Here is a 25,154-nt window from a genome sequence, read left to right as displayed (position 1 = left end):
TCAATGACGAAAGAGAATCATTGATCAGCTGCCTCCTGCACGCTCCCTACTGGGGATTGAGCCCGCAACCCAGGCACATGCCCTTGACCGGAATCGAACCCGAGACCCTTCAGTCGGCAGGCCAACACTCTATCCACTGAGCCAAGCCGGTTAGGGCAACAGCTTCCCTTTTTGTCCAGGTCCTGAGAGAAGGAAATCCAACTCATTTGCTAATCAATTCAGGCCACAGGAGTAAAAAATTAATTTCAATTTGTACTGAAAGTGCTCTAATGCCTGTGTAAATGTGGAGCCATAATTGCTTTTCTTTTTCATAATTTCGGTGGGAAAAGCACCATTTTATGCTTCTGAAAAACAGCAGTGTCCTTCTTGGTATGTGCCCACCATTAATATCTCCATCTTCCAGCCATGTAGAGCTTTGCCTCTGTAGGCTTCGAACATTAGTTTGACAGCCCAAAGCATAGAGCTCTCCCATTGCTAATGACAGGTCAGCTTTCCTGCCCTGAGTTAGACAACTATTCCATCTGATAGTTCACTGCATTTCAACATTTCTGCAGGTGACAACTTACTCCTCTGAGAAATTTCCACATGCTGCTGATGGTGGTTCTGTCCAGTCCTCACTTGTGCCCCATATTTGAGCGCCACCCCTGGGCCTGGGCAAATCCCTTGAGGATGAAGTGACCACTGCCCACAGACAGCTGGCACCAGGGAAAAAACAGTACATGGGGCTCCCTCCCCGCTCCCCCCCATGGCCCAAGCCCCCAGAAGCCCCTGTGGAGTAGACCCTGAAGCCGGGCCCCACCCTTTGCCAGGGGCAAAGGTTGAGGAGAGGGGACATGAGTGAGGTGGAACAACACGGGGGGGGGGGGGGGGCGCGGCGTCTCAAACAGGGCACAGGCTGGGAGGCAGGAGAGGAAGAGGAAGAGGGGGTGAGGCTCTTGTGGTTAAAAACAAACTATTGAAAGATCCAGTAAAGCTAGCAGCTTGGAGCCTCGTATCTGAGCCAGACAATAAGCTTTTAAAAATCCATGAAGTGCAAACACCGCACAACAACACTGTCTGATGTCAGGGCTCTGCCCGGTCCTGTGAAAAGTGCCCGGGCCCCTAAGTGGTAGGGAGGGGCGAGGGATGTCCCAGCCAGCTCTGCAGTGGGAAAAGCACAGACAGGCCAGCCCACGAGATGTGGGTCTGGACAGGCAGCTCAGCCAGGCCTGCTTAATTGATACAGGCTCCTAATGAGCAGGATAAACACCATTTGGGACCATTTGCTGTGAAATGGACTGGGGTGTATGAGAAATCGGCCTTGTATGAGCAGAAAACACACACGATGGCAGAAAATAATGTGCTGGAAAAGTTTTAAATTGAAGACGTGCCGTTCTGAGTCTGCAGAGGCGTTAATGCTTATGTAATTAATCATTTCATATTTGAAGATTGGGACTTTTTCCCTTTTAATTAATTAGCCAGTAGACTCATTATAGTACATTTTTCATGTCAAAAAGGCAGTGGGTTCTAAGAGGAAGGAGGGGGCTGTGATAGCAGCAGCAGTGATGCAGTGTGCTAGGAAAAGTACAGGGAACCCCGTCTTCTCTATGCTGGGAAAAGTACAGGAAACCACCATCGTCTCTGCCCAAAAATCCGCTGTGGAGGTCCTAGGAATGCAGAACTGGTCAAAATGCATGGGATTTACCCAAACCCCATGAATGCAAGACTCACTGGTGCTCACTTTTTCAGAATCTTTATTTCGCCCCCTGCCAAGAGTTGTGGCCTGGTTGGCCAATGGATTTGTCTTTTACTAGAAAGAGGGTGTAGCATGAGGGCTAAAGATTAGGCTCTGAAGCCAACCACTCTGGGCTCCAGTCACTTAAACCTCTTTGTGCGTCAGTTTCCTGCTCTGTACAATAAGAATAATAGTAGTACCTACCTGAGGGTTGTGAGAGGAGAAAATAAAATAATGCATATAAACTACTTACTAAGTGCCTAGCACATACTGTATTTGCTATGTTTTTATAATAAACTAGAGGCCTGATGCACGAAGATTCATGCAAGAATGGGCCTTCCTTCCCCTGGCTGCCAGCACCACCTTTCTGCCTTCCCACGCTGCCCAGAGGCCCCGAGCGGCTGGGACAGTGTGGAATGCCTGTGTCATTGCCATGGTGACGACGCAAGCATCCCACCCCCAGCTGCTCAGCGCCTGCATATGCAAATTAACCCGCCATCTTTGTTGGGTTGATTTGCATACTCACTCCTGATTTGCTGGTGGGTGTCGTGAAGGTACAGTCAATTTGCATCTTTCTCTTTTATTAGTGTAGATGTGTTGCTTTTGTAAAAAACAAAATTTAAGCAACATTTCTAACATTTGCAATTGCATTTCACTTTCTAAGTTTCATAGGTTCAAGGAACAAGGACCAAGAGGGGCATCCATATAGGTTTGAACTGAAACCTTCCTACTGTTCTATTGCATCCTATGTGACAAGGGCCCATGAGAAATGAATCCAGTATGTCTGCCTTTCTGTTCAGAAACAGCCAGCACCTGCCACAGGGTCTGCTAAGGAGCCCAAGGGAAGACCACAGAAGTGTAAGATGCTTGCAGTCTTGTTGCAGCTGAGCTCACACAATACATGGTGAAGGTACCACAGAGGAATTAAGGGAAGTGTGACATGTAGATGGGATTGTGTATGTAGATGGGATCTAGGTACTTCTAAGACAAGTTGCCACAGTTTTGCAGTCTCTCTTGCAGGAGTGGCAGCAGTGGTGAGTGGGTCTGGTGAGCTGACCTTGACAGATGAGGAGAATTAAATGGGTATGTTGGGGGAGGAAGTCAGGCAGAATGTCGGGCTCTGGGATAGTGTGGTTATAGGCCCTGAGGTGAAATGTTAGGGATATGGGGACACTGTAAGGACACTGCCTGTCAGGAAATGAGACAGAAATTTAGAAAGACTCAAATGGGGGGAGGGCAGGGAGGGTCAATCGGGGAAAAAGGAGACATATGTAAAACTTCAGACAATAAAAAAAGGACTCAAATAAACAGGAAATAAGGTAACATTTGTGTCTTGACTTCAAAAATAATATCTGATCTTTAAAGAATTTGTGATATATATAGATTATAGGTAGATACCTTTTTTTTTACCAAAACAAAATGGTGTTATACTGTTCTGCAACTTTCTATTTCTAAATGATACATGTCAAGACCTGTCTCTTTCTGTATGTGTATGTGTGCATGCCCACACAAACCCTTACAATATACTCCATTTGTATGAGTGTGACAATTTATTTTAACCCTATTGATGAATAACTGTCCACCTTTTATCATTATAAAGAGTGCTATGAAAAAGTATCTTTGTACACATGCCTTTACACACTCATACTAGAAGTGAAGTTACTGGGCTGATGACCAGGTACATTTATATTTTGTTGTCAAGTTACTCTCCAGAAAAGTTGTGACCATCCCCCACCTGCACTCCCAAGTTGTGTGGGAGAAGTGCAGGCTTCAGCATGGAGCTCAAGCCTTTTCCCCCCCTCCTCCCCCAATGTCTGTGCCCCCTCATCTCCTGTCAGGAGTGAGGACGACAAAACTGACATCAAAGTTGCTATGAGTGCTATGCCAGAGAATCCATCCACCACCAAGTCACTACCACAGTGGCTGGGACGTCATAAGCACCCCAACAAAGTCAGCTGCCATTATTATCTTTCTAATTTTAGCTAATCTGATAGGCAAAAAACAAGACAAAAACGTTTTTGTTTTAATTTGCATTTCTTAACCACTAAGATGAGTATGACAACTTCTCCTAAGAGTGTTGTTGGCTTCCAGTGATGTCTTCATTTGGTCTCTGGATGGTGAAAGTCACATGCCAATCTAGTCACAGTTGCCTGCTCCCCAGAGCTGACATGGGAAGGACCTGTACTTGCCACAGCTGTGCCTCTGGAGGGCCCTGATACTATTTAGACCTCCCCTTCTTCATCCTCAGGGATGCCCTGTGGCTGAGGGAGGGTCTCAAGAGGCCTGGGGACCCTTGATAGGGGCACTGCCCAGTTAAGCTACTGGTGGATTGCCAAGTTTAACAAATTTGAAGTACAGATAAACAACAAATAATGACAAAAAGAAATAAAAATTTTTATTGTTTATCTAAAATTCAAATTTAACTGGGTGTTCTGTATTTTCTCTGGTAACAGGGTTTTTCAAATTAACCTCCTCTATTAGTTTTCTATTGCTGCTATAGCAAATTGCCCACAAAATTTAGTGGCTTAAGACAATATAAATTTACTCTTTCATAATTCTGGTGGTCAGAAGTCCAAAATCAGCTTCACTGGACTATAATCAAGGTATTGGCAGGGCTGGTTCCTTTTCCAGGTTCTCAGAGATGCCTTCATTCTTTGCTCCTGGCCCCTTCCTCTGTCTTCAAAGCTAGCAGCATAGTAGCATCTTTAACTCTCTCTCACTACTCTGACAGTATGCCTCCCTCTTATAAGGACTCTAGAGAATATCTTGAGCTCACTTGGAAAATCTCCCCATTTCAAAATTTGTAGTTTAATCACATCTACTGTCTCTTTTATCATGTGGAGTAACGTATTCACGGGCTCTGGAATTAGGACATGGACATTTCTGGAGGGCCATAGTTAACCTATTATACCTGCCTGGCAACCATCATACATTACATTATTTCTATTACAAAGGAATTCTGAGTTCCAAACTCCAACACCAACCTTCTTCCCCAGTCTGTATAGTAGCACTTGGCATACTATGGGGTGTCCCTCCCCAAAATGTAGACGACACTTTGAATAATTATATATTCCAAAGGGTTAAATCTGAAAAGAAAGGAACATCAGTTGAGCTATCGGCTGTTAAAGTGTGTATACATTTTGGGGGGGCACCCTCTATATTGTAACTATTTCACAAATGTCTGTCTCTGAATCCCTACTCCCTTGCTTTGAGGCTAGAGACAAGAGGTATCCGTTTCAGTCTGCCCTGTGCTTGACACAACAATGACTGACACCTGTGCTTGAGCAAATGATGATTGAATACGTATTGCATTGCCAACTAGGGTGTGCCTCTAAAACGTATTTACATTATGGAAATAAACAAGAAGAGCTGTGTTGGGTGGGAATGGGACTCGCCAGGAAGAGGAATGGGCTCTGGGTCAGAGAGCTGAGCAGCACATGGGGCACATTGATCAGAGAGGCCCAGGCAGGGGAGGAAAGAATGAGGCAGAAGGGCAGGTATACCCCAAACCCTGGCCCTTCCCTGGGTCCCAGGTGCAGACAGTGTAAATCTAGGAGGTGGTTATGAGTGTGGTAGAGTTCCCCAAACACTGGAGGCAAGAGTTTGGGAGATGAGCCAGGAAGCACAGAGAAGGAATAGTGTAATGAGACTGGAAGGGAGAAAGCCAAGTAAGGGTGTGTCGATGGGCACCTAGGGCTCAGCGTCCGGGGGGCCCCTCAGAATTGCCTCACGGAGATGGATCTACGGGCACATGCATTGCCCCTTGTTTGCACTGTGCACATGAGACCTGAGCAAGGGCCCCGGGGGATTGGATGGGACACCAATGTTGTCTGCTTAGCATTGTTATGAGGTGGGGTTCCAGGGGTGTATACCTTCGATTTTATTTACTTTTGTAATATTCTAAAATTTTATGAAATTTTACACAAGAGAGAAAGATTTCCATTTTGTAAAAAGCATAATTATAGGAAATAAACATTCTCCTACTCTGCCATCCTTGAGAAGGACTGGTTTTCAGCCTCCGAGGCAGCTGCCACCTTGATTCTCCTAGGCTGATATTGGTCCAGAAAAATAAAATGTGCGATGCCTCTGGTGAACTAAAATTCTCCTCTTTGTCCCCCGCCCCTCACTGGCTCAATCTCTATACAGTTTTTCAGTTTCCAGTCACAGTTCATCAGAGTCCAACTCTGATAATGAGTTGTCTCTGCTCAAAAGAAAAGAAGTCTCAGTAATTACAAATTCACAGAGTTCATTCTGTGAGGGAGAACTCTTTTTTTCTTTTATTTTCTTGTTATAATTAAAAATTTTTTAATCTGCCTATTTTTAGACAATAGATACCCGACACTGGGACTTGCCTGCTTGAGCATCTGCATTCACTCCTTGATTGCAAGCCATGAATAAAAAGGCCATCGGACTAGCTGTCGTTAAGGGACAGGACCCTTCTGAGTGTGGAGGACTCGAGTGAATTGCCAGGCTCTGTGTCAGTGGAATGCCACCTCTTGGGGTTCATGAGGACAAGATACCTGGGCCCTCCCAGCCATCTCCGTTCCCAGGTGCAAATGCAGAATAACAGCTCTACCTGAGACACCCCCGTTTGGGTGGGTAAAGGTTTCATGGATCAAACCAGAAGCACTGCAACCCAAAGGCATTGGAGTCACATCTCCTGTCTAGTTTCCTGAAGAGAAAATAAAAGGATACGGAAAACGTTTTTCTCCTGTTTCATCCCAGAAATTCTTGTTGAGCATCTACGATGGGCCAGGCACTGTGCTAAGTATTCAATCAAAGATTAAATGTGAATTACTTTTCCCAGGAGGAATAAAATGTGTGATGCCTGGGGTGTTATCTGGCCAGTTCTGAAATGGAACAAACAAGGGTGGGGAGGAAACAGAGAGAAAAGGAGAGGGGGAGAAATAATCCCCACCCAAGAGAAACACCGGAGTCCCAGCCGGTGCTGACTGCTAACCGCCGGGGACTGCCGAAGTTTAGAAATACACTGCGCTGCATGTTATCTAAAACCTTAAGTGTTTCCATAAATAAGCATCACACAACCACACACACAGAGACACACACATGCACACACACAGTCCAGAATGCTCCACTAGCCTGCCACATACAGTAGAGAAGGGGGTTGCATTTTTCTTTACTTTGGCAGATCTGAATTTAGCTCTAGAGTCTCATCATCGCAAAACCTGGTCCTGGTCATGTGTGTGTGTCCCTCATGTACCAGGCCCTGGCAGTGGGGGGAGTGGGCCAACCCACTAGCATGGTCTAGAGCCCAGGCCTGGGGTCCTGAGCCAGCTGTCCTCGGACCGCCCACCATTCTGCCCTTCAACTGCACAATCTGTCTTTGCAAAAACAATTGGCATTCAGTTTTCAGGGGATGAACACCAAGTGTAAAATATTTACCATCCAGAAGTTAAGCTTCGGCACAAAATCGGTTGCCTCCTTGGTGAATTCAGTTCAGTTAGCTGCCTCCTTATCTTAGTGTGCATTGTAATGAATAGCGATGCTCCCCTCTGCCCATATCTCTGTAAGGGGGGGCCAGATGGACATTTGGTGGGATTCGCGTTGGCAGAATATGGCTGCAGGATGATCTCCTTAGCGGCAAGGAATAGTGGGCTCTGCCTCCACATTCACTTCCACTGAGGATTTTGCTCCCCTTCCCCCTCCCAGTATCAACACTCGGCCTCTGCGAGCAGTGGAAGACCACTCCGCTCTGACAACTTTCTCTGCCACAGACCTTATCTCCTAATTATCTTCTCAGCAGTGATGGCCGGGTACCAGTCCTCAACTAGTGCAGGATGATTATTTCACCTGATTTGATTGGCCGAGAGGAAAGTCTGTCTTTCTGTGAGCTGCTTGGGCCCTTAGCATTTTCCAAAGGAACCTACATCATATTCACAACCATCCAAAGGGGGAAACACACTCATTACTTCCAACAACCTTTACTCAGGAAATAAAAGCACACGTTTTTTCAGCCACATGAGTATGTTTTTGTGACAGGGTCACTCTTGTCCTCAGGGGAGCATCTAAGGACCAGATTAATAGCCTAAAATAGAGCCCAAAGACCCGCCTTTGTTCCATGACATGCGCCCTGGGCAGGGCGAGGGGAGGGGGGCGGGATGCACTGCTGTCTTCAAAAAAGGATCTTTCTATTTTTAGAACAAATGACTTTTTCCTACAGCCTTGAGGTGTGCAGCTATAGTCCGTGGCAAGCTTTGAGAAGGAAAGTGGGCAGGTTGGCCTGGAAATCCAGAGGTGGTGTTAAAGGTGAACTCTGATGGGTCTGTCACGGCCCCGTGTCTGTCCTTGGAGGAGGCACACCCCACGTCCCCTCTCCGGCCTCAAGCCCCTTCCCCGGTCTCTGGTGACTCTGGTCACCTCTTGGTGACCTAAGCCAGTTTCTGTGACCTAAGCCCCTTTGTCTTCTCCACAGCCATCGGGGAGCCAATTGGTCAGATAAAAGGAGTCTGAAACCCCTGAGTCTTGCTTAGCTCCCTTGGTTTCATAAACCCAGAATCCTGGCCACCAAGCCGGTCGTTTAGGGGAAACCAGTAAAGGGCTGGGAATGGACTTAGCTTTTATACCAGGGGTGGGCAAACTTTTTGACTCGAGGGCCACAATGGGTTCTTAAACTGGACCGGAGGGCCAGAACAAAAGCATGGATGGAGTGTTTGTGTGAACTAATATAAATTCAAAGTAAACATCATTACATAAAAGGGTACGGTCTTTTTTTTTTATTATTTCAATAGTTTTATTCATTTCAAACTGTGCTCTGATACTGTGCTCTCCAGGGGCGTGTCTCCCTACATCACCACGATTATGTGTCTACACATTCCCAGGGTGATGTTGGGGGATGCGCCCGCGGGCATTACAAGGAGCCTCTGGAAGACTGAGAGGTTGTTCCTTCTACTGAATGGGCGGATATAAATCCGCCCACTCAGAAGAAGGAGCTGCGGCCGTGTTTCCCGACGTTGCCATGTTAACACTGCTGCTGGTGAAGGAGCGGAGGGGAGAGCAAGAGAACCCTCCGCTCTTTCGGCTCCGCGGGCCGGATAGAACAGCCGAACGGGCCGGATCCGGCCCGCGGGCCGTAGTTTGCCCACGGCTGTTTTATACCAATGGAAATGCCACCCAGAGTGCCTGTGCCGCGGGGTAAGGTGTCCCACGGAGTCCCACGCAGACTAGTGAGCTGCCCTCCTGGACTTTCCTCTCTGGCGACAGCCCCAAGGACAGGCAAAGGCCTGAGGATTTGGTATAAGGCACACCACAATGCTTCTTTTTCTTTTTTAATTTTGATTTATTGATTTGAGAGGGAGAGAGACAGAGAGAGAGAGAGAGAGATTGATTTGGTGCTCTACTTATTTATGCATTCATTGGTTGCTTCTTGTATGTGCCCTGACCAGGGAGCGAACCTGCAACCTTGGTGTATTGGGGCGATGCTCTAACCACTGAGCGACCTGGCCAGGCTGAGGCACACCACAGTGCTTCTTAGTTCTTAAATATATGACAACAGCTTTTAGACCTCCAGCCCACAGCAGCCTTGAGGGTTTCCTAGAACTGCGCATTGGAGTTGAATCCAGTTCTGGTTCAACTCTGAACCTACTGTGCAGCTGTCTAAACACCACCTAGTCCTTGGGGGCTGTTTTCTTTCATTTTACAAAAATAGTTATTAGAGCCCTGGATGGTGTGCTCAGTGGTTAGAGAGTCCACCGGGTACCAAAGGGTCATGGGTTCAATTCCCGGTCAAGGGCACGTACCTGGGTTGCAGGGTGAGGATCAACAAAAAACCAAAATAAAAAATAGTTATTAGACCAACCTCTCCAGCCATCAGCTCACTGGTCATTAAGCCTCAGAATGGTTCAGGTGAAAGGGACTGTCTAAATGAAGAACCATCATTAACGATTCTATTACTGGCTTTACGAGAGGAAATGTTGGAGGAGTGTGTCATAAACCTTAAACTGAAAAGCTTCCCTTTCAAAAATACAGCAGCCGGGTGCTCCTCCGAGCCTTCCTCTCCCCCTGTCCCCCTGCCCTCCCAGCTCTGCGGGGTGCCAGCCTCGCCAGTGTGGGAGCTTCGGGAGTGTGGTCCTGAGCAAGGCTGCTGCTGCCCCTCCAAGAGCTGGGACACATGGGCCATCAGCTGGGCTGCCAGTTGTCATTTATAACGTCAGGCCTCTGCTATTTCTTATAAACAATCGAGGGAGCAAATACCTCCCTAATGCTTGTCTTCCTTCATTCCTTCCTCAACTCAATTCAACAAAGATTTGTTGGCCAGTTCCTGAGTGTCACACAGTGGGGAGGGACAAATTTAACCCCGGTGAAGAAATCCTCTTTACCAGGGATATGCACAAGGTAGGCCCTGAGGGTGTCAAAATGAAGGTCAGGAGAGCTACCCTTGAGATGCTGACCAAAGACACAGTCCTTACCCTCAGGGAACGTACAAATGGTAGATGCTAGTCAACCCACTAAGACACAAGGCGGAGGAGGCAGGGCCACAGTCCAGTGCTGTGAGGCAGCAAGGGAGCCCTTCCCAAGGCCGGGATGCAGGAAAGCTTGATGGAGGCTGAGGCATCTGAGCTGGACTGGGAAGACACACGTGGGCTCCGCAGGCTAAAAGGTGACACGGGAACATGATGCAGAAAGTCCCAGGGTAAGCAACGTGCCGGAGGGTTTCAAGGAAGCCAGCAGGGAGTGTGGAGAGGAGCAAGGCTGGCTGCTCAAGACCATCAAAACCTGCCCGGCCTCTGAAGTTCCAGAAAACACATGACCCGGAAATAGCTCGTGGTTGGCATGGATGCGGGAGAATGCAACAACTTTCTATTTCCAACATGAAATTTATGAGGACCTGAATTTGCTTGGGTGGGAGTCTGGAGGACTGAGACAGCTCTCTGAATCTTACTCATGATGTGGCCCAGGACTGCTGCCCAGGGAAGAGGTGGACAGGCAGTCACTGCTCACAGAGATGAGCACTGGTCCAGAGCCTGGTTTCTGGTCCTGCCTCCACCACCATCAGGCATGTGAGACCTTGGACAAGTCTCGCACCTCCCCAAACCTTGATCACGAGAAGCAATATTGCCTGCCTGGCTTACTACCTAGGGCAGCCATCTAAATTAACATATACAGATGTGCATTTTATTTATTTATCTTTAAATATATTTTTACTGATTTCAGAGAGGAAGGGAGAGGGAAGGAGAGATAGAAACATCTATGATGAGAGAGAAATGTTGAGCGGCTGCCTCTTGCACGCCCCCCACTAGGGATCAAGCCCGCAACCTGAGGAATGTGCCCTGACCGATAATCCAACAGTGACCTCCTGGTTCATGCATGGGTCGACACTCAACCACTGAGCCACACCACACCAACCAGGCCAGATGTGCATTTTAAACTATAAGTCATGTACAAAGTTAACTATTAATTGCTGACTATGACAGGAATGAAGGAGTCCATTGCCTCCCCGAGGACCTGGGGTATAAGGAGCCTGATAGCAGGCTGACTCCCCGAGGGACGAGATCTCTGGATGACTTTACTGTCCCCTCTCAAAGACTGTTCCCGAAGGAGACCTAGGGACTGTGTTTCTTTCTGTCAACAGTAAAGTGAAACCCTATGAATAAAATGTTCACATTTATTGTTCTTCAAATAATAAAGCAATTCATATTCACTACAGAAAAGCAAGACAGCAAAAACAATAAAATGTAGAATATCCAGTCTTAGTCAGCTCAGGGTGTCATAACAAAATACTCTAGACGGGGTGGCTGAAACAACAGAAATGTATTTATTCTCACAGTTCTGGGGGTTGAAAGTCTGAGATCAGAGCACCAGCATCGGGTTCTGGTGCAGGCTCTCTTCTTGGCTTGCAGACGGCTGTCTTCTAATTGTGGCTCACATGGCTCTTCCTTGATACGTGTGAGTGGAGAGAGCGCTCTCTTCCTCTGTTTAAAAGGTCACCTATCCTTTAGGATTAGGACCCTATCCTTACGGCCTCATTAACCTTAATTACCTCCCTAAAGGCCCTGTCTCTAAATGGATGGTCATAGTGGGAGTTAGGGCTTCAACATATGAATTTGTGGGGGACACAATTCAGTCACAGCACCCACAATCTCACCCAACTAGAGAAAACCGCTCATTATACTTTCTTCTAAGCACACAGATTTAAGAGGGGGGTTGGGGGGGGGGGAGAAATTAACCGTGTGGCATATTTTGCAAGCTGATTTTTTTCACTGAACAATATATAGTGACGTCTTTCCACATCATCAAATTTACTTCTCCAACATTGCTTTCAGTAATGGTGTGGCTACATCATGGTTCCTATGGTCTCTAATTCTGGCCTTGTCGTTCATAGCCAACTTTCCCTGTTACAGAGAGCTGAGATGAGCACCCTTGATTAGTTCCTCAGGACAAATTCCTGGGAATGAAAGTACAGATCAGTGGGCATTCATACTTCTAAAGCCCTTTATGAGTCGTGTCCGAACGTGTGTACTCATTTGTACCCAAAGGAAAATGTGGCCTCACTTTAAAAAAATAAAATAAACGTTTTAGTTTAGAGTAGATGTATATCTACAGAAAAGCTGCAATGGCAGTACTGAACGCAGAGGGTGTCTATATGCCCTTCACCCAGGGCCTGCTAATGTTACCATATTATACCCCACCATGGTGCATTTGTCAAATCCAAGAAATGGACATCAGCATATTACTTCGAACTAACCTGCAGACTTCATTCGCATATCACCACTTTCCCCACTAAGCTCCTCTTACTCTTCCAGGATTCAATCCAGGACACCGCATTGTGTTTTGTGTGGCATCACTTTTAAATCTTACCTTTTAGTGACTGCAGAAGAGTCCCTTGTGTGTTGGGGGCCTGCCAATCTAATGCTAACCAGCAGTTACTGCGCGTTGCTTCAGGGTATGACTTGTTCCACCAGCACAGTTACTGTGGTACAGGGTGGTGAGGGCAATTTAGAGAAGGTGGCCATTGTGGTCTATTTCCCCAAACGTCGTGAAGAGCCAAGAGGAAGGTCTTTCTGTGGCGAAGGAAGGACATGCCCGTGTTCCCGCAGGGTCTCTCGTGCCAGTGTTATGCAGGAACATAAACAACCCCACAATTGGATTTTGCTCTTTATTTGGAAAATGTGGCCCTTCATTACAAAGCAGGCTGATGCTCTCTTATTTAGTTCATTCTTTTGCTCATCTCCTGTAATCATTAAATTATAGAGCCATATTTCCAAAGCTCGGGGGGGAAAATGGATTAGGAGTAAAATCTTTTAAGCTCCTGTAGAAGGGCTCTGGACTCATTTATGAATGGTGGGTGCAGAGCTCAGGGAATGATGTGTTCTGAGCCATCTTAGGTGAATGATTTGCTTCATTTTCCACGGCTCTACGATGTCCTCTTCTTAATGCGGAACAAGGCTCTGTTCCTGGATAGAGCTCTGATTGCTCCGTGACCCTGTCCCCGGGGGCAAAGTGAATGAAGGAAGGAGAAGTCATGAAATACAGAATGACCAGGAGGGAGAAAATAAAAGCTGGGAACAGGCTGCTGGGCTATTTGTCGTGTTCCCCCGAATAAGGCTGTTCTGATTGGGGGAGCAGCTATGCGCCTTCCTCAGAACCGTCTATTTGAAAACCGTGGTTCTTTCCTTAGGAAGGCCCGCTGCTCTTAGGTGATTAAAAACTTAACGAGCATGTAATGAGTTATTAGAACAGTTCTCAGGCCAGCATTTGTAGGCCCAGTTATCTGTCTGAAAGCATGATTGAGTCACTTATCTGTTCATTTTCTCTGAGAGTCCAATTTGGACTCTTTTCAGCAAGGTTCAGCAAGGCTCCTTGGGGACACCTGTGTGTTTCTCTGGGCAGTCCAGTTTGGGGTTAGCATTTTCCCCAAGCTGTCACCATCCCCCTCATACAAAGACATGTGGTGGGCCCTGAGCTCTTGATTCTCCTGGGGAATCTTCTAGAAGGACTCTTCTGGTGAGAGCTGCTAGGACTGTTTTCTCTCAGGGCAGCTACACCAGATGTGGCTCTGCAGGCCAGCTCTGCATTCCAAACGTAGGGTTCATTTGCTTCACCATATTTTGTGTTTTTATTAAAAATGAGGGGAAGTGAAAGCAGAAAAGCATCTCTAAAATAGTGTTGTTAATCCTAGACCCTCCTCATGGCGCACCCCCACCCCCATCCCCCGCCAAGAAGCTTTCCCAACTCCACTCTCCTCTGTGAACAAGGGTAAGCCCCTGAGAGCTGCCCAAGGACCCAAGGCAAACTGACTCACCTGGCTCAGCTCCCCTAATTCACAGCTAATTCGGCATTAGGCTGAGCTCACCCTCAGCCCCAAGCACTTCTGCCTTGCAAAGGTGTCCTTAAGGGAGGCCTACTTACAATCAGCTTAGGGATCCGGGACTGGAACTGATGCCCAAGCACTGAAGGTCCAGAGAGATAAGGCGGCAACAGGAACGGCCCAAATTTCTAGCTACAGCTTCCTAAGAAAGCTGCACCCTGGGCCTCCTCATTAATCAAAGGAGTGAATGTCTCTTTTTAACACTTTATATCTCATGCCTTTGATTAACTGAATCAATAAAGATGGCTTTATGAAGCCAAGCACTCTTGCTAGTAAATTGGGCTCCTACTTTTACCTACCAGGGGTAATATAGCATTTGTGGGGATCGCTTTATGCAGAATGAGTAGAGCATCTGAAATTGGCTAAAGAATTCTTGCATTGACTTAATTCAAATGAAGACAAGATGTACCAAAACGCACGCCTGGGAATCAGTCCTCAGGAAATAATGCTAAATGTTGAAAATGCTTTATAGCCCTAGCTGGTTTGACTCAGTGGACAGAGTGTTGGCCTGTAGACTGAAGGGTCCCGGGTTTAACTCCGGTCAAGGGCACATGGCCTAGTTTCGGACTCAATCCCCAGTAGGGGGCATGCAGGAGGCAGCCAATCAATGATGCTCTCTCATCATTGATGTTTCTATCTCTTTTTCCCATCTCCCTTCCTCTCTGAAATCAGTAAAAGTATATTTTTGAAAAATGCTTTATAGACATGAACGCAAGCATGTCTCTCTTCCGCCTTCCTCTAATGTATTTATGGAGGTCTGCTCTTGGTCCATGTTGCAGCCCACATTTCCCTGCCCTTCCCAGTCACCTGGTTCCTTCCTGCTTCTCCTTGGGCCTTTACTCACACCTCCACTAGTCACAACCTGAAACTCCAGGATCTCCTTCCTTCACATCAACCAGTGTCAAGGGACAGGTGACTGGGGAGGTTGAGGAAGTGGGTGGGAGACTGCCTTGTGTCCTGTACATCATTCACCAGAAATACTGAGATTCACCGGTAACCCATGACTGTGGTGGGTGGCAGATTCTAAGGTAGTAGGGCACAACTGTGTCAGTGAGGAGTGGCCTTGGCCACATCCATGCAGTATAGCACAGTGCTTACAAGCCCAGACTGACTAGCTTACTAGCTTTTACTAGTTATGTGACTTTAAGCAAGTTAGTTAATCTCTCTATGCTTCATTGATCATCTGTAAAACAGAGATAATAATAATACCTACCTCATTGGGTAGGTGGTTTAAAGATTAAATTAGTGTATATGCCAAGCACTTTGAACATTAATTGGCATGTGATAAAGGATTATTATAAAATGAGGGGGGATAGGAGGGCAAAGGATACCAGAAGAATTTTTTTTAAAATATATTTTATTGATTTCAGAGAGGAAGGGAGAGGGAAAGAAAGATAGAAACATCTCTGAGAGAGAATCATTGATTGGCTGCCTCCTGCATGCCCCCCAACAGGGATCAAGCCCGCAACCTGGGCATGTGCCCTGACCTGGAATCAACCCATGACCTTCTGGTACATAGGTTGATACTCAACCACTGAGCCATGCCAGCCGGGCGGTACCTGGAGGATTTTATTTCTCTTTTACATTAAAAAAAAAAAGTCCAGTCAATGAAAAAATATCCTCAGGTGAGTATTTACAGCAACAACAAAAGCCGAATTACAAGGCAGCAGACAGAAAAACAAACAAACAGGCATCCCTTTTACAATGCACCCCAAGGTCAGGAATTGGCAGAACAGGTACTGAGGGTAATAATGGTGAAGGTGGAGCCAAAAGCAGGAGGATTGGTGGAAAAGCAACTGCTTTGGAAACTGATGGACAGGTGAGCATAGCCACATTCTGTAACCATTCAAAATGACATTTACACAAGGTCTTTCTTTGGGGCATTGTTTGTGATAACATAAAATTTAAAGGAACCTAAATGTCCATTGTTTAGGGAACTGGTTGAATACACTAAAATACAGTCACACAGTGGAGTACTGGGCAGCCATAAAAAGCAACAAGGAAAAACTCTAATTGCTGGTGTGGGATGGTTGCCAGAATACACTGTGCAATGAAAAGAAGCAAGGTCCAAGCAGTGTGAAGAGGTGACAATGACCCCTGGACCAAGCAAACCCCATGCATGCAGGAGGCAGCCGATTGAGAGATCGATGTTTCTATCTTCCCATCCCTCTCCCTTCCTCTCTCTCCAAAAAACCAATAAAAACATATTTTTTAAAAAAGATGAAGAAGAAGACATGGCCAACTGTGCTGGGTATTAGAAAACCTTGCATTTGTATGGGCCTTTTAGCACCTGCAGTTCACTCGCATGCATATTTCACCATTTAATTCTCAGGACAACTCTAACAGGCAGATTTTGTCTTTAAAATTAAGGCAAGATAATAACTCTTGGACTTGGACTCTGTGACCAGGGCTCTTTGCCATGGCTGCCTGCATCATTCTGGCGGCCTTCGTTTTGCTCAGCCCAGTTTTGGAGGGTCCATCTCCACCTCCGGCTGGAGGTGAGATGACAGCCCCCCCAGGAAAAGCCAGGGAACTGGGATTTGCTTCTGCCACCCAAGAAAAACCTTAAGTTCTACCATGAGTTTCTGAGGCACACAGCATCATGAAAGACTCAGAATGGCTTTGATAATTATTATGACCTTCCAAATGAAATAAACAATCTTCCAGCAGAAGTCAATCCTTTAGGGACAAAGAACACAGAAAAGGAGGCCGAGAAATGTAGCATCTGCTTCCAAAGGAAACCCCATGACCATTGAAAGCACTGGGTATTTTTGACACATGGAATCTGGTGATTAATCCTAAAATGGCCTTGGACAAGACAGTTTGTAGCAGGGCTATCCCTTCTGCTCTGCCAGTGAGGGGACTCACTCAATGCCAACAAACTGCAGACGTGTGCACAGATTGGGAAATGGGGGGAAAGGCTCGCATGTGACCTGGGGCAGAAGAGGGGCACCAGGACAGACCCTCAGGAGTCCTGCTAGTGCTAGGATCCGAGAGCTACTCGGAGAAACGGGAAAGGAATTTCTGACACCTGGCGCCGCGGACAATACTGGCCCAAAGAAGACAGACAAAGGCTTTCCCGCGCTCTGGGGACTCTGGGCAGAAACTTTTTTTGACAAGTTTTACATTTTGATGTTACCTATATTCTTTTCTGTATTTTTAAAATATGTATATTTTTATTGATTCCAGAGAGGAAGGGAAAGGGAGGGAGAGATAGAAACATTTATGATGAGAGAGAATCATGGATCGGCTGCCTCCTACTGGGAATTGAGCCTGCAACCCAGGCATGTGCCCTTGACTGGAATCGAACCCAGGACCCTTCAGTCCATAGGCCGACGCTCTATCCACTGAGCCAAACCGGCTAGGGCTCTTTTCTGTATTTTTAAAAGAAACACCTTTCTTTTGAATAGTTTTAAAGTTTTGTTTTCATGCTCAGATCTTTAAATCATCTGGAATTTACTTTTGTGTATGGTATGGAATGGAGATTTTTTTTTTTTTACTTTTTACAGAAAACCAATTTTCCTACTACCATTTATTAAACACCCACACTTTACCACTGATTAGTGAGACCACATCCATCATATAACGCCTCAGACTACCTGGGTTCTCTGTTTATGGTCTCTCCGTTCTGATCCACTCATCTGTTTGCTTATTCCTGCACCGCATCCACCATTTAAATTACGCTAGACATTAAATCTTCTATGTGAATTTAAGAACTATCTGTCAAAGGGGCATACAAAAATCTATTGGGAATTTTGGTGAGGGTCACATTGAATTTATAGATCAATTTGGGCAGAGTTGCTATTTCAAGATTACTAGAGTCTTTCCTTCCATAAACATGATTTATTCAGTTATTCTTACACGTCCTTTAAAAGCATTTATATTGTTTTTTAATAGGAGTTTGCATTCATGTCTAAGTATCTTATTTATCTTGCTAATGTTAATGGTGAATGTTTCTACATTCTCTCTTATGTTTCTACATATGTTCTAATTGGTTATTTCTCATGCAAAGAAATGGTATTACTTTTTTTAATATTGAGCTTGAACGCAGCCACCCCCAAAATACCCATATTAGTTCTACTACTTGGTACATTTTCTGGTAATACTGTGTGACTAGGACCGCTAGCACAGTGCTGTAAACTAGTAATAATCACACGTCCTTGTCCTGCTCCTGACTTTAGTGGAAACGCTTCTAAAACTTAACCACTGAGAATGACGTTTGCTGTCAGCTTTGGTAGGTATCTTTTTATCAAGTTAAGAAGGCCCCTTTGATTCCTACTTTGCCAAGAAATGTTATCACAAATGGGTGTTCAAGGTTGCTAAATGCCTTTTCTGAACCTATTTAAATCATAAGGTTTCTCCATAAGGAAGACATCAAGCGTATGGTCCAGGAAGTTGAAAAGTACAAAGCTGAAGATGAGAAGCAGCGGGGCAAAGTGTCTTCCAAGAATTCACTTAATCCTATATATTCAACATGAAAGCAACTGTTGAAGATGAAACACTTCAAGGCAAGATCAACTGTGAGGCCAGACGGAAGATTCTTGACAAGTGTAATGAAATTATCAACTGGCTTGATAAGAACCAGAGTGCAGGGAAGGAAGGATCTGAACATCTGCAGCAAGAGCCGGAGAAAGTCTGCAGCCCAGACTTTCCAACCGGAGTGCGAGCAGGAGGCATGCCAGAGGGAATGCCTCCAGGCTTCCCCGCGGGCAGAGCTCCTCTGTTTGGTGGTGCCTCCTCTGGGCCACCATCGAAGAGGTTGACTACGCCAACCTGAGCATAGGTTTAGCATTGCTCCACACAATAAATTTGTAGCAAATTCCATGGCAGTTTTAAAGCTGAGCTGTTCTAGTAAATAACGGGTAAATCTAGTATATCAGATTCCTGATACTTGACTGTGGACGATGTGCACAGAATAATAAAGTGCTCCTTATAAGCACTGTACTGTAAGTGGGAAATGCAATGCCTTAAGTAAAACTGTATTGAAAATTGGCACCAAAAAATGTGTTGATTTTAATATATTTTATTGATTAATTTATTTTAATATATTAACTAATTTAATATACTTTCAAATATTATCCTGAAATATAGTTTTCAGCTTTCCGGCCGCTGTAGTCAGAAAGATACACTTGAAGAAGGTAGAACTGACTGCTGAGTGCCAATCAACTATATCTAATACATCCCATGATTTTTAAAAATCTCTGCTATCCATGCATTTATGGGCACTCTGTTATCCAACTATTATTTATCTCTGCCTCCTCTCCTTTTTCAATTGGTTTGTCAAATATCTGCCTATTTTATCTTTCCAAAAATACTGCTTTGGGTTTCATCAACCCTTCCTTTTTTTTTTTAAATTTAATAAATCTTTTTTGTTCAGATTATTACAATTGTTCCTCTTTTTCCCCCCCATAGCACCCCTCCACCCGGTTCCCATCCCACCCTCTGCCCTTACCTCCGCACCACTGTCCTCATCCATAGGTGTACGCTTTTTGTCCAGTCTCTTCCCACACCCCCCACACCCCTTTCTCCCCAAGAATTGTCAGTCCACTCCCTTTCTATGCCCCTGATTCTATTATATTCACCAGTTTATTCTGTTCATCAGATTTTTTATTCACTTGATTTTTAGATTCACTTGTTGATAGACATGTATTTGTTGTTCATCATTTTTATCTTTACCTTTTTCTTCTTCCTCTTCTTAAAGAATACCTTTCAGCATTTCATATAATACTGGTTTGGTGGTGATGAACTCCTTTAGCTTTTTCTTATCTGTGAAGCTCTTTATCTGACCTTCAATTCTGAATGATAGCTTTGCTGGGTAGAGTAATCTTGGTTGTAGGTTCTTGCTATTCATCACTTTGAATATTTCTTGCCACTCCCGTCTGGCCTGCATAGTTTCTGTTGAGAAATCAGCTGACAATCGTATGGGTGCTCCCTTGTAGGTAACTAACTGTTTTTTTCTTGCTGCTTTTAATATTCTCTCTTTGTCTTTTGCTCTTGGCATTTTAATTATGATGTGTCTTGGTGGGGTCCTCTTTGGATTCCTTTTGTTTGGGGTTCTGTGCGCTTCCTGGACTTGTAAGTCTATTTCTTTCACCAGGTGGGGGAAGTTTTCGGTCATTATTTCTTCAAATAGGTTTTCAGTATCTTGCTCTCTCTCTTCTTCTGGCACCCCAAAAATTCGGATGTTGGTACGCTTGAGGTTGTCCCAGAGGCTCCTTACACTATCTTCAAATTTTTGGATTCTTTTTTCTTTTTGCTTTTCCGGTTGAGTGTTTTTGCTTCTTTGTATTTCAAATCTTTGACTTGATTCTTGCAGTCCTCTAGTCTGCTGTTAGGTCTCTGTATAATATTTTTTATTTCAGTCAGTGTATGTTTAATTTCTAGTTGGTCCTTTTTCATATCCTCAAGGGTCTTGCTAAATTTATCGGCCTTTTCTAGGAAATTCTTGAAAAACCTTATAACTGTGGTTTTGAACTCTATATCCAGTTGTTTGCTTTCCTCCATTTCTTTCATTTGTGATCTGTTTCTTTGTCTCCACATTTTTGCTGCTTCCCTGAGTTGGTAGAGTAGCTTTGTGTGGTAGGTGTCCTATAGGGCCCAGTGGCTCAGCCTCCCCAGTTACCTGAGGTGGACACTCTTGGTGCACCCCTTTGTGGACTGTGTGCTCAGCTTTGTTGTAGTTAAGTCTTGATTGTTGTTGGTATCACTGGGAGGAATTGATCTCCAGGCCAATTGGCTGTGAGAATCAGCTGTGTCTACGCTGGGAGAACTTCTGTGCTAGAGACACTCTTATGAGACAAGACTTGCAAAATTGCAAAAGTCTCTGTGCTCAGCTTGGATGGGGCGGAGTTTCAGGGCGGAGCAGACAGCCTTGGTTTCCCGTCAGCCCTGCCCTATGAGGCGCCTGGGTCTCAGTGTCCCGTGGTAATCGCTGCAAGCACCTCTGAGAGAAAGCGCCCTCGAGTTTCGCCTGCTGCCAGACAGTCCAGTTTCTCCCCAAATGAGTCGGGGTTCCCAGAAACTTGCCCGGAACTGGAGTTCAGTGCAGTCGGGAGTTTCCGTCTCCCTCCCGCTTTAGAAAGCCAGCCACGCACTCAGCCTCCCATGCATTTAGCAGTCAGTCCTCTCTGCGCACACACGCGCGCACCTCCGGACCTCTGCCTTCCACAGCTCCCGAGTCTCAGTGTGCTTTCTGTTTTCCTGACAGTCCAGATTTCCCCCGAATGAGTCTGGTTTCCCAGCATCTCGCCCGGGACTGGAGTTCAGTGCAGTCAGAAGCTTTCGTCTCCCTCCCGCTTTAGAAAGCACTCAGCCGCCCGTGCACATAGCCACCCGTCCTTTTTGCGTGCGAGTCTCCGTACCTCAGCCTTTTGCAGCTCCTCTGAGTTTCAATGTGCTTTCCTCTTTTCTTCTAGTTGTAGAATTTCCACTCAGCCAGCTTTCCTGTGGTTCTGGATGGTGTCCCTTTTGTCTTTTAGTTGTAGTTTTGATATTGTTGTGTGAGGCAGCAGTTTAGGTGTTTACCTATGCCGCCATCTTGGTTTCTCCCTCAACTCTTTCTTTTTTATTTTCTGTTCAATTTGTGCCTTTAACTTTATCCTTTCATCCCTTCTGCAATTGTTGGGTTCAGTCTCTAGCCTTAAGCTGAACACTAAATGATGTTTTCAATCTTTCCTATTTCCAACTAAATGCACTGCTTTATCTGCATCCCTCAATGTTTGGTGTGTTTTACAGGGTTTTGTTGTTATTCAGTGTTTTTTCTTGGTTTCCCCTTTGTCTTTTGACTTTGATTTGCTTATTGTAGCTTCTCTTTCTCTTTCTCTCTCTGTTGTGCAGAACTTTGTGGTCAAATTTGGAAAGACCTTCTTCACTCTACAGTTATGAAAGAATTTTCATATGTTTCCTTCTAGCAGTTTTACGCTTTGTGTTATACATTCATCTTCAGTCTTTAACCACTTTGAAGCTTTGCGGTATATGCTTTTTTCCAGATGGCTCCCTGATTGTCTCACTACAATTTATTGAATAACCTATCTCCCCCCGCTGCCCCCCTCCCCAGATCTGTGACAATCCCTTTAACATACATAAATATTTGTTACGTGTTTTAATCTTTTTTATTTTTTAATTCTATTTCATTGCTTTGTGTCTAGTCACTCATCAATACTCCATTTATTTCATTTTTGAGTTTGTATGTTTGAGAGTTTAAGGTCTGGAGGGGTAGTTCCCATTCATCCATCTACTTTTTCCATTTTCTTTTATTTTTGTTGTTGTTGTTAATCCTCACCCAAGAATATTTTTCCACTGATTTTCAGAGAGAGTGGAAAGGAGAGGAAGACAGAAGGAAAGAAACACAGATGTGAGAGAGACACATCAATTTGTTGCCTCCTGCACGCTCCTTGACCAGGGCATGGATCAAGCCTGCAACCAAGGTATGTGCCCTTGACCAGAATCGAACCCGGGACCTGTCAGTCTGCAGGCCAACATTCTATCCACTGAATCAAACCGGCTAAAGCATACTTTTTCTGTTTTTCACACTATTCTTATTTATTTTTCCATATGAATCACAGCATCAGCAACTTCTGGCCCTAAATAAGAGTTCACATTTTTATTGCTTGTGCATTACTTATATAAATTCACTTAGAGACTTGACTTCTTTATGCTGCTGAGTCTTTTGATTCAAGAACTTGGAATGTTTTTCATTTATTCAGGTCTCCTACAATGTTCTTCAGCAATATTTTAGTTATCTCCATACAGATATTATACATTTCTTATTAAGTTTGTTCTTAGGTATTTGTGTTTGACAGGGGTCAGTTGGCACTTGACATTCATTCTCATCTACAGGAGGCAACCAATCGATGTCTCTCACATTGATGTTTCTCTCTCTGTGTGTGTCTCTCCCCCCACCCTTCCACTCTCTCTAAAAAAATCAATGGAAAAATGCTTTCTTTTGATAAGAAGAAGGATAAGCATGAGACATAATAAATCGATGCAAATATATTTTTAACAATTATTAATAAAAGCTTAGAGTGGCTACCCTAATCAGCCAGCCACAGATTCTCCATAAATGAAGAGCATTTATTAAAAATTAAACACACTGCAGGAAGCCATATATAACTAAATGAAGACTCTTGCACATAATACTACCCCGTTTATCTCCTTTAATTCTTCTGTATCAGATTTTATGGCTCATAATGATTAATGATTATTAGTGAAACAGTCCTTTTTGAACAAAACTTAAGCTTATTAGAGCGCCACATTCCCTGAGTCTAAATGTGATTAAGAATACACTCAGCTTCAGCCTCCTCATTTGTAGTAAAATGCTAGCCTTGGGTAAACTGCCCTTGATTTTTAACTCAAAGTGCCACCGTGGTTTCAGCTGTGCAAACTCTGTAACATTATTCCTGACGGGCCCATGGGAAGTTCCCAGGTGATAGAATAAAGTTCAAATGGTGCTCCTTCATATCCTTGGAAAAGGTTAGATTCAAGGAAATGGAAACTCTGCATCAAAGGTTTGCTAAATCAGAGTTGAAAAGCCTGGCCCTAGCACTCAGCTACCTTCATCTTTCATTCAATACAACTTAAACTTTCGGCCCTTTGATGAAAAGGATCACCCATTTATTTCATGTTCTGGGCTTGTTGGACATAGCTGCAGCAGTATATATAACCGCTCACGACTAACCAACAGCAGCACCGAGGAGACAATAGTCGTGAGCGTTGTCTCAGCTACATCCCGGAGCTGATTTCCAGGCCAGCATGACTCCCAGAGCCCAGGCTTCAGGTTATCGCAAACAGAGATTCCCACTCTACCCTGGGCAGTGCCTGTACAACGAGGATTCAGTGTTAGAAGGCCTAGTTTGGAGCCACGGAGAACTAGTGTGCTTTTGGACAAATTATCTAACTACCCGAGACAGTTTCTGTATCCGTAAAACGGGGGTTAGCAATGCCCAACTTCCAGGATCACGGCAAAGACTAAGCAACATCATGTGTGTAAAAGGGCACTGGAAAGGCTGGTTGTCATTGTCTGTCCTCCTTCATCATTTGATTTGGGTTCCCAGGGGGCCACCATCCAAGTAACAAATCATTCTGACCTTTCCAACAACTGATCAGTTTAAGATTTGACTTTTTAAAAAAACAAAACCTGAATAACCCACTATTTAAATCCTCAAAGTCCCAGCTTGTATCTTTAACCCAGACCAGCTATTATTCATATGTGTGTTGTTAGAAACAAAGGGGACTGTTGCATGAATAATAGTGGATCATCACAAAACTATAGCTGACCATGCAAAAATGACTCAATCAGAGTGAAAAACAAACAACAAAATGGTAGTATAAACTGATCTCACTTTTGGAAGGAGAAGTCGTCTTTGTATACAAATATATACACAGAACAAAACCATAAAAGAAAATATGCCACAATATTTTTTAAAAGGGATTATCTGAGTTTACGCACTCAACTACTGAGCACTAATTATGTGCTGGCCTCTGTGCTATGTATTGGTGATACAGTCATTAATTATCCATATAAGGTGACTGCTCTAATGAAGTATATAGAGTTCAGGAGTGATTATAATAAAGGAAGCCAATGAGATGACAGGAGATCTAATGAATCTACTCAATGACAGGTTCAACAAGGCCCTCTGAGAAAGGGACATGTACACTAAGCCCTGAAAGATAGCTGGAAAGCAGGGTAGAATTATAGTAGCAGCAACATAGAAGACTTCCATTTTCTTTTTTTCTGATTTTTAAAAATGAACATAATCCTTAGAGTCCTTATTGTTCTATTGGTAATATCTTCACACTCCAAGGCAGAATGTGTTCTGCTCATACCAATGTTGGTCAGTCAATTTCCTGGTGTTTTTTGGGGGCCAATGATAGGCCCTACACTCTTAGGCACTGGAAGAGGCAAAGGGAGAACAAAGCTAAATCGCCCACAATCTTAGAACTGGAGAGAACCTTGGAAAACATCAACTAATTGTTTTAGTCCAGAAACAGGCCCAGCAAAACATTAAGCATTTAACCAGGACCACACTGCAAGAGCTGCTGCCAGCCCCACGGCGGTGGTCAGCAGGACTTGACATTTGTTTTGTTTCATTTTAAAATCACCAGTCCTCCAATATG

The sequence above is a fragment of the Plecotus auritus genome (genome assembly GCF_963455305.1).
Source record: "Plecotus auritus genome assembly, chromosome: 8".
NCBI lineage: Eukaryota > Metazoa > Chordata > Mammalia > Chiroptera > Vespertilionidae > Plecotus > Plecotus auritus.
The sequence above is the reverse complement of the archived record's forward strand: the minus strand, read 5'-3'. Positions refer to the sequence as shown.